A 9,504-nucleotide genomic window follows, 5' to 3' on the forward strand; every position below is an offset into this window, starting at 1 on the left:
TGCACACACACACACGGATATACACACACGTACATGCACACATATGCACACACACACACAGATATACACACACACACACACACACACACACACACACACACACACACACACACACACACACACACACACACACACACACACACACACACACACACACACACACACACACACACACACACACACACACACACACACACAGATATACACACACGTACATGCACACATATGCACACACACACACAGATATACACACACGTACATGCACACATATGCACACACAACCGTCTCTCCAGCCTGCAGCTTTTATCACACTGCCACTGCAACCCCAACACTCCCTGTGTGCACGTGTGTGTGTGTGTGTGTGTGTGTGTGTGTGTGTGTGTGTGTGTGTGTGTGTGTGTGTGTGTGTGTGTGTGTGTGTGTGTGTGTGTGTGTGTGTGTGTGTGTGCACGTGTGTGTGTGTGTGTGTGTGTGTGTGTGCACGTGTGTGTGTGTGCACGTGTGTGTGTGTGTGTGTGTGTGTGTGTGTGTGTGTGTGTGTGTGTGTGTGTGTGTGTGTGTGTGTGTGTGTGTGTGTGTGTGTGTGTGTGTGTGTGTGTGTGTGTGTGTGTGTGTGTGTGTGTGTGTGTGCATGCGCGTGTGTTTTTATGCGCGTGTGTAATGTCTGCATGTGTTTGTGCGTGTGTGTGTGTGCATCCGCGTGTGTGTTTACGCGCGTGTGTGTATGTCTGCATGTGTGTGTGTGCGCATGTGTGTCAGCCTCGTCTCCTCATTCAATCCTGTGGCATATAGATGGAAGGAAACATCCATATTTAATACAGAGATATGTATAATTCACATTTCTCTGCCTCTCACTAGCGTGAGATTGTTAACAGGACGGGACATGTCTCTCTCTCTCGCACCCTTTCTGTCTCTCTCTCTGCGTCTCTCTCTCTCTTTGTTTTTATCTCTCTCTGTCTCTCTCTCTCTCGCACCCTTTCTGTCTCTCTCTCTGCGTCTCTCTCTCTCTTTGTTTTTATCTCTCTCTGTCTCTATCTCTGTTTTTATCTCTCTCTGTCTCTTTGTCTTTCTCTCTTTGTCTCCCTCTGTCTCTCTCTGTCTCAATTAAATTATATTCAATTTAGAGGCTTTATTGGCATGGGAAATATATGTTAACATTGCCAAAGCAGGTGATGTAGATAATAAACAAAAGTTTAATATTAGGTGATATCAGTTAAAGTACAAAGGGAAAATAAATAAATATTGGTTGTCACAAATGTTGCTGCTGTGATGGCACACTTGTACCTCTCTCTCTCTCTCTCTCTCTCTCTCTCTCTCTCTCTCTCTCTCTCTCTCTCTCTCTCTCTCTCTCTCTCTCTCTCTCTCTCTCTCTCTCTCTCTCTCTCTCTCTCTCTCTCTCTCTCTCTCTCTCGCTCTCATATGTCAAGGCAGGCGGACAAAAAGAGAGAGAAGACGCGTAATTGTTCTTGCTTTCTATCCTTATAGGCAATCTTTCAGTCTCCCTCTCTTTCAGTCTCCCTCTCTTTCAGTCTCCTTCTCTTTCAGTCTCCCTCTCTTTCAGTCTCCCTCTCTTTCAGTCTCCTTCTCTTTCAGTCTCCCTCTCTTTCAGTCTCCTTCTCTTTCAGTCTCCCTCTCTTTCAGTCTCCCTCTCTTTCAATCTCCTTCTCTTTCAGTCTCCCTCTCTTTCAGTCTCCCTCTCTTTCAGTCTCCCTCTCTTTCAGTCTCCCTCTCTTTCAGTCTCCTTCTCTTTTAGTCTCCCTCTCTTTCAGTCTCCCTCTCTTTCAGTCTCCCTCTCTTTCAGTCTCCTTCTCTTTCAGTCTCCCTCTCTTTCAGTCTCCTTCTCTTTCAGTCTCCTTCTCTTTCAGTCTCCCTCTCTATCAGTCTCCCTCTCTTTCAGTCTCCCTCTCTTTCAGTCTCCCTCTCGTTCAGTCCTGCTGTTATGATAGTGTACTTGTCGAAAGGGAGGCCTGGTGGTCAGTAGCTGTGATGCATGGCCACATTTCCCATCCTCTGGGCTTTACAGCGCTAGTAGAGCACAATAAGCACACAGCAGCATTTTAAACCTTAATTAAAGCCATTAATTAGCTAATTAATGAATAATCAATAAAAGCATAATCTAAAGAGTTACTCATCCATGCGAAGCTTTTCACCTGTGGCTTTTTCCTCCCTCTGCCTCTATTTCTCTCTTCTACCAGTCTTCTCTATTAACACCTTCCTCCTCCATCCCTCTATCTCTCCATCCCTCTCTCCTCTCCATCCCTCTCTCCTCTCCATCCCTCTCTCCTCTCTGGGGTATAGTTAGTAATTACAGTGACAAGAGGGACAGTCCCACCTCCTCTGGTTGAACTAGCCTACACGAGGTGATAAACTCTGAAATCAATCAAACCCTCAAATTAATCTCCCTTTCACCCTCATATATATATATATATTCTCTCTCTCTCTCTCTCTCTCTCTCTCTCTCTCTCTCTCTCTCTCTCTCTCTCTCTCTCTCCCCTTCTTATTCTTCTTGGTCAATCAGTCTCTCAATATGTGTATGCACGTTTGCATGCATGAGCGTGTGGACATTTCTCATCTGCCGAAGACCGATGATTTAAGCTCAATTTAGCCAAGATGGAGATTCAGCTTTGGGTTGCCTGGCAACTGTCATGTTTTGTCATTTATTATCTTGTCTTGTCCCTGTGCTTCCCATTCTATTCGTTTCCCTCTGCTGGTCTTATTAGGTTCTTTCCCTCTTTCTATCCCTCTCTCTCCCCCTCCCTCTCTCACTCTCTCGCTCTCTCTTCTCTCTATCGTTCCGTTCCTGCTCCCAGCTGTTCCTATTCCCCTAATCAATCATTTAGTCTTCCCACACCTGTTCCCGATCCTTTCCCCTGATTAGAGTCCCTATTTCTTCCTTTGTGTTCCGTTCCTGTCCTGTCGGTTCCTTGTCTAGAATTCACCGTGCTGTGTTTGTGTATCGCCCTGTCGTGTCGTGTTTTCCTCAGATGCTGCGTGGTGAGCAGGTGTCTGAGTCTGTCTGGTTCAAGTGCCTTCCCGAGGCAACCTGCTGTTCACCTGCTGTTCAAGATCGAGTCTCCAGTTTGTCCTCGTCATTTCGAGTGAAAGTTGTGTTTTTTGTTTGTATTTACTTTACTGGATTAAAGACTCTGTTTTCGCCAAGTCGCTTTTGGGTCCTCTTTCACCCGCATGACAGAAGGAACCGACCAAGGAATGGACCCAGCGACTTCAGACGCTCGTTACACTGCCGTCGAGATCCAAGGAGCCATGCTCGGCAGACACGAGCAGGAATTGTCTGCTGCTCGCCATGCCGTGGAGAACCTGGCCGCTCAGGTTTCCGACCTCTCTGGACAGTTCCAGAGTCTACGTCTCGTGCCACCTGTTACTTCCTGGCCTGCCGAGCCTCCAGAACCTAGGGTTAATAACCCACCTTGCTACTCCGGGCAGCCCACTGAGTGCCGCTCCTTTCTCACGCAGTGTGAGATTGTGTTCTCTCTCCAACCCAACACATACTCTAGAGAGAGAGCTCGGGTTGCTTACGTCATTTCACTCCTTACTGGCCGGGCTCGAGAATGGGGCACAGCTATCTGGGAGGCAAGGGCTGATTGCTCTAACAAGTTCCAGAACTTTAAAGAGGAGATGATTCGGGTTTTTGACCGTTCAGTTTTTGGTAGGGAGGCTTCTAGGGCCCTGGCTTCCTTATGCCAAGGTGAACGGTCCATAACGGATTATTCTATTGAGTTTCGCACTCTTGCTGCCTCTAGTGAGTGGAACGAGCCGGCGCTGCTCGCTCGTTTTCTGGAGGGACTCCACGCAGTGGTTAAGGATGAGATTCTCTCCCGGGAGGTTCCTTCAGATGTGGACTCTTTGATTGCTCTCGCCATCCGCATAGAACGACGGGTAGATCTTCGTCACCGGGCTCGTGGAAGAGAGCTCGCATCAACGGTGTTTCCCTGCTCCGCATCGCAACCATCTCCCTCCTCTGGCTCAGAGTCTGAGCCCATGCAGCTGGGAGGGATTCGCATCTCGACTAAGGAGAGGGAACGGAGGATCACCAACCGCCTGTGCCTCTATTGCGGAGTTGCTGGACATTTTGTTAATTCATGTCCAGTAAAGCCAGAGCTCATCTGTAAGCGGAGGGCTACAGGTGAGCGCAACTACTCAAGTCTCTCCATCAAAATCCTGTACTACTTTGTCGGTCCATCTACGCTGGACCGGTTCGGGTGCTACATGTAGTGCCTTGATAGACTCTGGGGCTGAGGGTTGTTTCATGGACGAAGCATGGGTTCGGAAACATGACATTCCTTTCAGAGAGTTAGAGAAGCCTACGCCCATGTTCGCCTTAGATGGTAGTCATCTTCCCAGTATCAGATTTGAGACACTACCTTTAACCCTCACAGTATCTGGTAACCACAGTGAGACTATTTCTTTTTTGATTTTTCGTTCACCGTTTACACCTGTTGTTTTGGGTCATCCCTGGCTAGTATGTCATAATCCTTCTATTAATTGGTCTAGTAATTCTATCCTATCCTGGAACGTTTGTTGTCATGTGAAGTGTTTAATGTCTGCCATCCCTCCCGTTTCTTCTGTCCCTACTTCTCAGGAGGAACCTGGCGATTTGACAGGAGTGCCGGAGGAATATCATGATCTGCGCACGGTCTTCAGTCGGTCCCGAGCCAACTCCCTTCCTCCTCACCGGTCGTATGATTGTAGTATTGATCTCCTTCCGGGGACCACTCCTCCTCGGGGTAGACTATACTCTCTGTCGGCTCCCGAACGTAAGGCTCTCGAGGATTATTTGTCTGTGTCTCTTGACGCCGGTACCATAGTGCCTTCTTCCTCTCCGGCCGGGGCGGGGTTCTTTTTTGTTAAGAAGAAGGACGGTACTCTGCGCCCCTGCGTGGATTATCGAGGGCTGAATGACATAACGGTTAAGAATCGTTATCCGCTTCCCCTTATGTCATCAGCCTTCGAGATTCTGCAGGGAGCCAGGTGCTTTACTAAGTTGGACCTTCGTAACGCTTACCATCTCGTGCGCATCAGAGAGGGGGACGAGTGGAAAACGGCGTTTAACACTCCGTTAGGGCATTTTGAGTACCGGGTTCTGCCGTTTGGTCTCGCCAATGCGCCAGCTGTTTTTCAGGCATTAGTTAATGATGTTCTGAGAGACATGCTGAACATCTTTGTTTTTGTCTATCTTGACGATATCCTGATTTTTTCTCCGTCACTCGAGATTCATGTTCAGCACGTTCGACGTGTTCTACAGCGCCTTTTAGAGAATTGTCTCTACGTAAAGTCTGAGAAGTGCTCTTTTCATGTCTCCTCCGTTACTTTTCTCGGTTCCGTTATTTCCGCTGAAGGCATTCAGATGGATTCCGCTAAGGTCCAAGCTGTCAGTGATTGGCCCGTTCCAAGGTCACGTGTCGAGTTGCAGCGCTTTTTAGGTTTCGCTAATTTCTATCGGCGTTTCATTCGTAATTTCGGTCAAGTTGCTGCCCCTCTCACAGCTCTTACTTCTGTCAAGACGTGTTTTAAGTGGTCCGGTTCCGCCCAGGGAGCTTTTGATCTTCTAAAAGAACGTTTTACGTCCGCTCCTATCCTCGTTACTCCTGACGTCACTAGACAATTCATTGTCGAGGTTGACGCTTCAGAGGTAGGCGTGGGAGCCATTCTATCCCAGCGCTTCCAGTCTGACGATAAGGTTCATCCTTGCGCTTATTTTTCTCATCGCCTGTCGCCATCTGAGCGCAACTATGATGTGGGTAACCGTGAACTGCTCGCCATCCGCTTAGCCCTAGGCGAATGGCGACAGTGGTTGGAGGGGGCGACCGTTCCTTTTGTCGTTTGGACAGACCATAAGAACCTTGAGTACATCCGTTCTGCCAAACGACTTAATGCCCGTCAAGCTCGTTGGGCGTTGTTTTTCGCTCGTTTCGAGTTTGTGATTTCTTACCGTCCGGGTAGCAAGAACACCAAGCCTGATGCCTTATCCCGTCTGTTTAGTTCTTCTGTGGCTTCTACTGATCCCGAGGGGATTCTTCCTTATGGGCGTGTTGTCGGGTTAACAGTCTGGGGAATTGAAAGACAGGTTAAGCAAGCACTCACGCACACTGCGTCGCGCGCGCTTGTCCTAGTAACCTCCTTTTCGTTCCTGTTTCCACTCGTCTGGCTGTTCTTCAGTGGGCTCACTCTGCCAAGTTAGCTGGTCATCCCGGTGTTCGAGGCACTCTTGCGTCTATTCGCCAGCGCTTTTGGTGGCCGACTCAGGAGCGTGACACGCGCCGTTTCGTGGCTGCTTGTTCGGACTGCGCGCAGACTAAGTCGGGTAACTCTCCTCCTGCCGGTCGTCTCAGACCGCTCCCCATTCCTTCTCGACCATGGTCTCACATCGCCCTAGACTTCATTACCGGTCTGCCTTTGTCTGCGGGGAAGACTGTGATTCTTACGGTTGTCGATAGGTTCTCTAAGGCGGCACATTTCATTCCCCTCGCTAAACTTCCTTCCGCTAAGGAGACGGCACAAATCATTATCGAGAATGTATTCAGAATTCATGGCCTCCCGTTAGACGCCGTTTCAGACAGAGGCCCGCAATTCACGTCACAGTTTTGGAGGGAGTTCTGTCGTTTGATTGGTGCGTCCGTCAGTCTCTCTTCCGGGTTTCATCCCCAGTCTAACGGTCAAGCAGAGAGGGCCAATCAGACGATTGGTCGCATACTACGCAGCCTTTCTTTCAGAAACCCTGCGTCTTGGGCAGAACAGCTCCCTGGGCAGAATACGCTCACAATTCGCTTCCTTCGTCTGCTACCGGGTTATCTCCGTTTCAGAGTAGTCTGGGTTACCAGCCTCCTCTGTTCTCATCCCAGCTTGCCGAGTCCAGCGTTCCCTCCGCTCAAGCGTTTGTCCAACGTTGTGAGCGCACCTGGAGGAGGGTGAGGTCTGCACTTTGCCGTTACAGGGCACAGACTGTGAGAGCCGCCAATAAACGCAGGATTAAGAGTCCAAGGTATTGTTGCGGCCAGAGAGTGTGGCTTTCCACTCGCAACCTTCCTCTTACGACAGCTTCTCGTAAGTTGACTCCGCGGTTCATTGGTCCGTTCCGTGTCTCCCAGGTCGTCAATCCTGTCGCTGTGCGACTGCTTCTTCCGCGACATCTTCGTCGCGTCCATCCTGTCTTCCATGTCTCCTGTGTCAAGCCCTTTCTTCGCACCCCGTTCGTCTTCCCTCCCCCCTCCCGTCCTTGTCGAGAGCGCACCTATTTACAAGGTACATAAGATCATGGACATGCGTTCTCGGGGACGGGGTCAACAATACTTAGTGGATTGGGAGGGTTACGGTCCTGAGGAGAGGAGTTGGGTTCCGTCTCGGGACGTGCTGGACCGTTCACTCATTGATGATTTCCTCCGTTGCCGCCAGGATTCCTCCTCGAGTGCGCCAGGAGGCGCTCGGTGAGTGGGGGGTACTGTCATGTTTTGTCATTTATTATCTTGTCTTGTCCCTGTGCTTCCCATTCTATTCGTTTCCCTCTGCTGGTCTTATTAGGTTCTTTCCCTCTTTCTATCCCTCTCTCTCCCCTCCCTCTCTCACTCTCTCGCTCTCTCTTCTCTCTATCGTTCCGTTCCTGCTCCCAGCTGTTCCTATTCCCTAATCAATCATTTAGTCTTCCCACACCTGTTCCCGATCCTTTCCCCTGATTAGAGTCCCTATTTCTTCCTTTGTGTTCCGTTCCTGTCCTGTCGGTTCCTTGTCTAGAATTCACCGTGCTGTGTTTGTGTATCGCCCTGTCGTGTCGTGTTTTCCTCAGATGCTGCGTGGTGAGCAGGTGTCTGAGTCTGTCTGGTTCAAGTGCCTTCCCGAGGCAACCTGCTGTTCACCTGCTGTTCAAGATCGAGTCTCCAGTTTGTCCTCGTCATTTCGAGTGAAAGTTGTGTTTTTTGTTTGTATTTACTTTACTGGATTAAAGACTCTGTTTTCGCCAAGTCGCTTTTGGGTCCTCTTTCACCCGCATGACAGCAACAGTACTTGAGAGGGAAGAATAAAACATTTTTTTTTTAAAGGGCAGAACTCACAATGATTCTCCAGACGTGGGGACTATGAGACAAATCTGTCATTACAATCTAATTAATGTCACATTTCAATGAACATTAAACGGCACACCGAGTTACATCACACAGAACCAAGGCAGTGAACAAACAAATGAGGAATTAACAAGAATAAATCAGTGTTTACAATTAGACCACTTAATTCACAGACAACCATTGTACTACAATAAGATGGATGTATATAGCCCAAAAATATATACGTATATTCTTCCCTAAGTGATCTGTGCTCGATGAACTAACGGTCAGTCTTGAGGAGAGGAGAAATCTGAGACTGACCACACTTTCTTTAAAAAAAGGTAACCATATTTTAGCTGATTGTTATTCATAAATCTTAGTAATACTCCACATGGTAAATTAGTTCCACATTGTTTACATTTCATGTTATTAAAAAAAATACAAAAGGCACGTTGAAAAAAACGGTTAAACAAACATGATATAGCACTTAAAACCACAGCGTTTGAACTGATGTCATTATCAAGGAAAGGTTTTTTGCTGCATGAACGTTGAATACCATGAGAGGGAATCAAAGGTTTTTCTTCAATATTTAATGCCGGAAACTAGAAAGGTTAGTCATGTCAAAGAGCAGAGTAAGGATTATTGAGATCAGAAGCTGTCTAATGCAAACATAAACAAACCAACACACACACACACACACACACACACACACACACACACACACACACACACACACACACACACACACACACACACACACACACACACACACACACACACACACACACACACACACACACACACACACACACACACACACACACACACACACACAGAGAGAGAGAGAGATGGCCTAATGCTGTCCTCTTTGCCATACCAATGAGCAACTTCAAAGGGTTTCCTCTGAAAAAGCTTCTGCCTCTGATACCTTAAACAACTCCTCAGTATCTCTGATACCTTAACCTCTTGAAGCTAGGGGGAACTATTTTTATGTTTGGAAAAATAACGTCCCAAAGTAAACTGCCTATTTCTCAGGACCAGATGCTAGAATATGCATATAATTGACAGCATAGGATAGAAAACACTCTAAAGTTTCCAAAACTGTAAAAATATTGTCTGTGAGTATGACAGAACTGATATTGCAGGTGAAATCCTGAGAAAAATCAGGAAGTGAGTCTTATTTTGAAACCTCTGTCTTTCTATGCATCCCTATTGCCCATTGAAAGGGATATCAACCAGATTCCCTTTTCTGTGGCTTCCATAAGGTGTCTGCAGCCTTTAGACGTAGTTTCAGGCCTTTATTTTGAAGAATGAGCATAAATGTTCACATTGCGTACGTGGTCTGTTGTTGGCTCTCTGTGTGATTTTTGCACTAAACAAAGAGGTAGCCATTTTTCCTCCCGGTCCTAGTGAAAAGCCAACTGTCCCGGTTTATAAAATATTGAATAGATAT

Source organism: Oncorhynchus gorbuscha, linkage group LG19 (assembly GCF_021184085.1).
Source record: "Oncorhynchus gorbuscha isolate QuinsamMale2020 ecotype Even-year linkage group LG19, OgorEven_v1.0, whole genome shotgun sequence".
Taxonomy (NCBI): domain Eukaryota; kingdom Metazoa; phylum Chordata; class Actinopteri; order Salmoniformes; family Salmonidae; genus Oncorhynchus; species Oncorhynchus gorbuscha.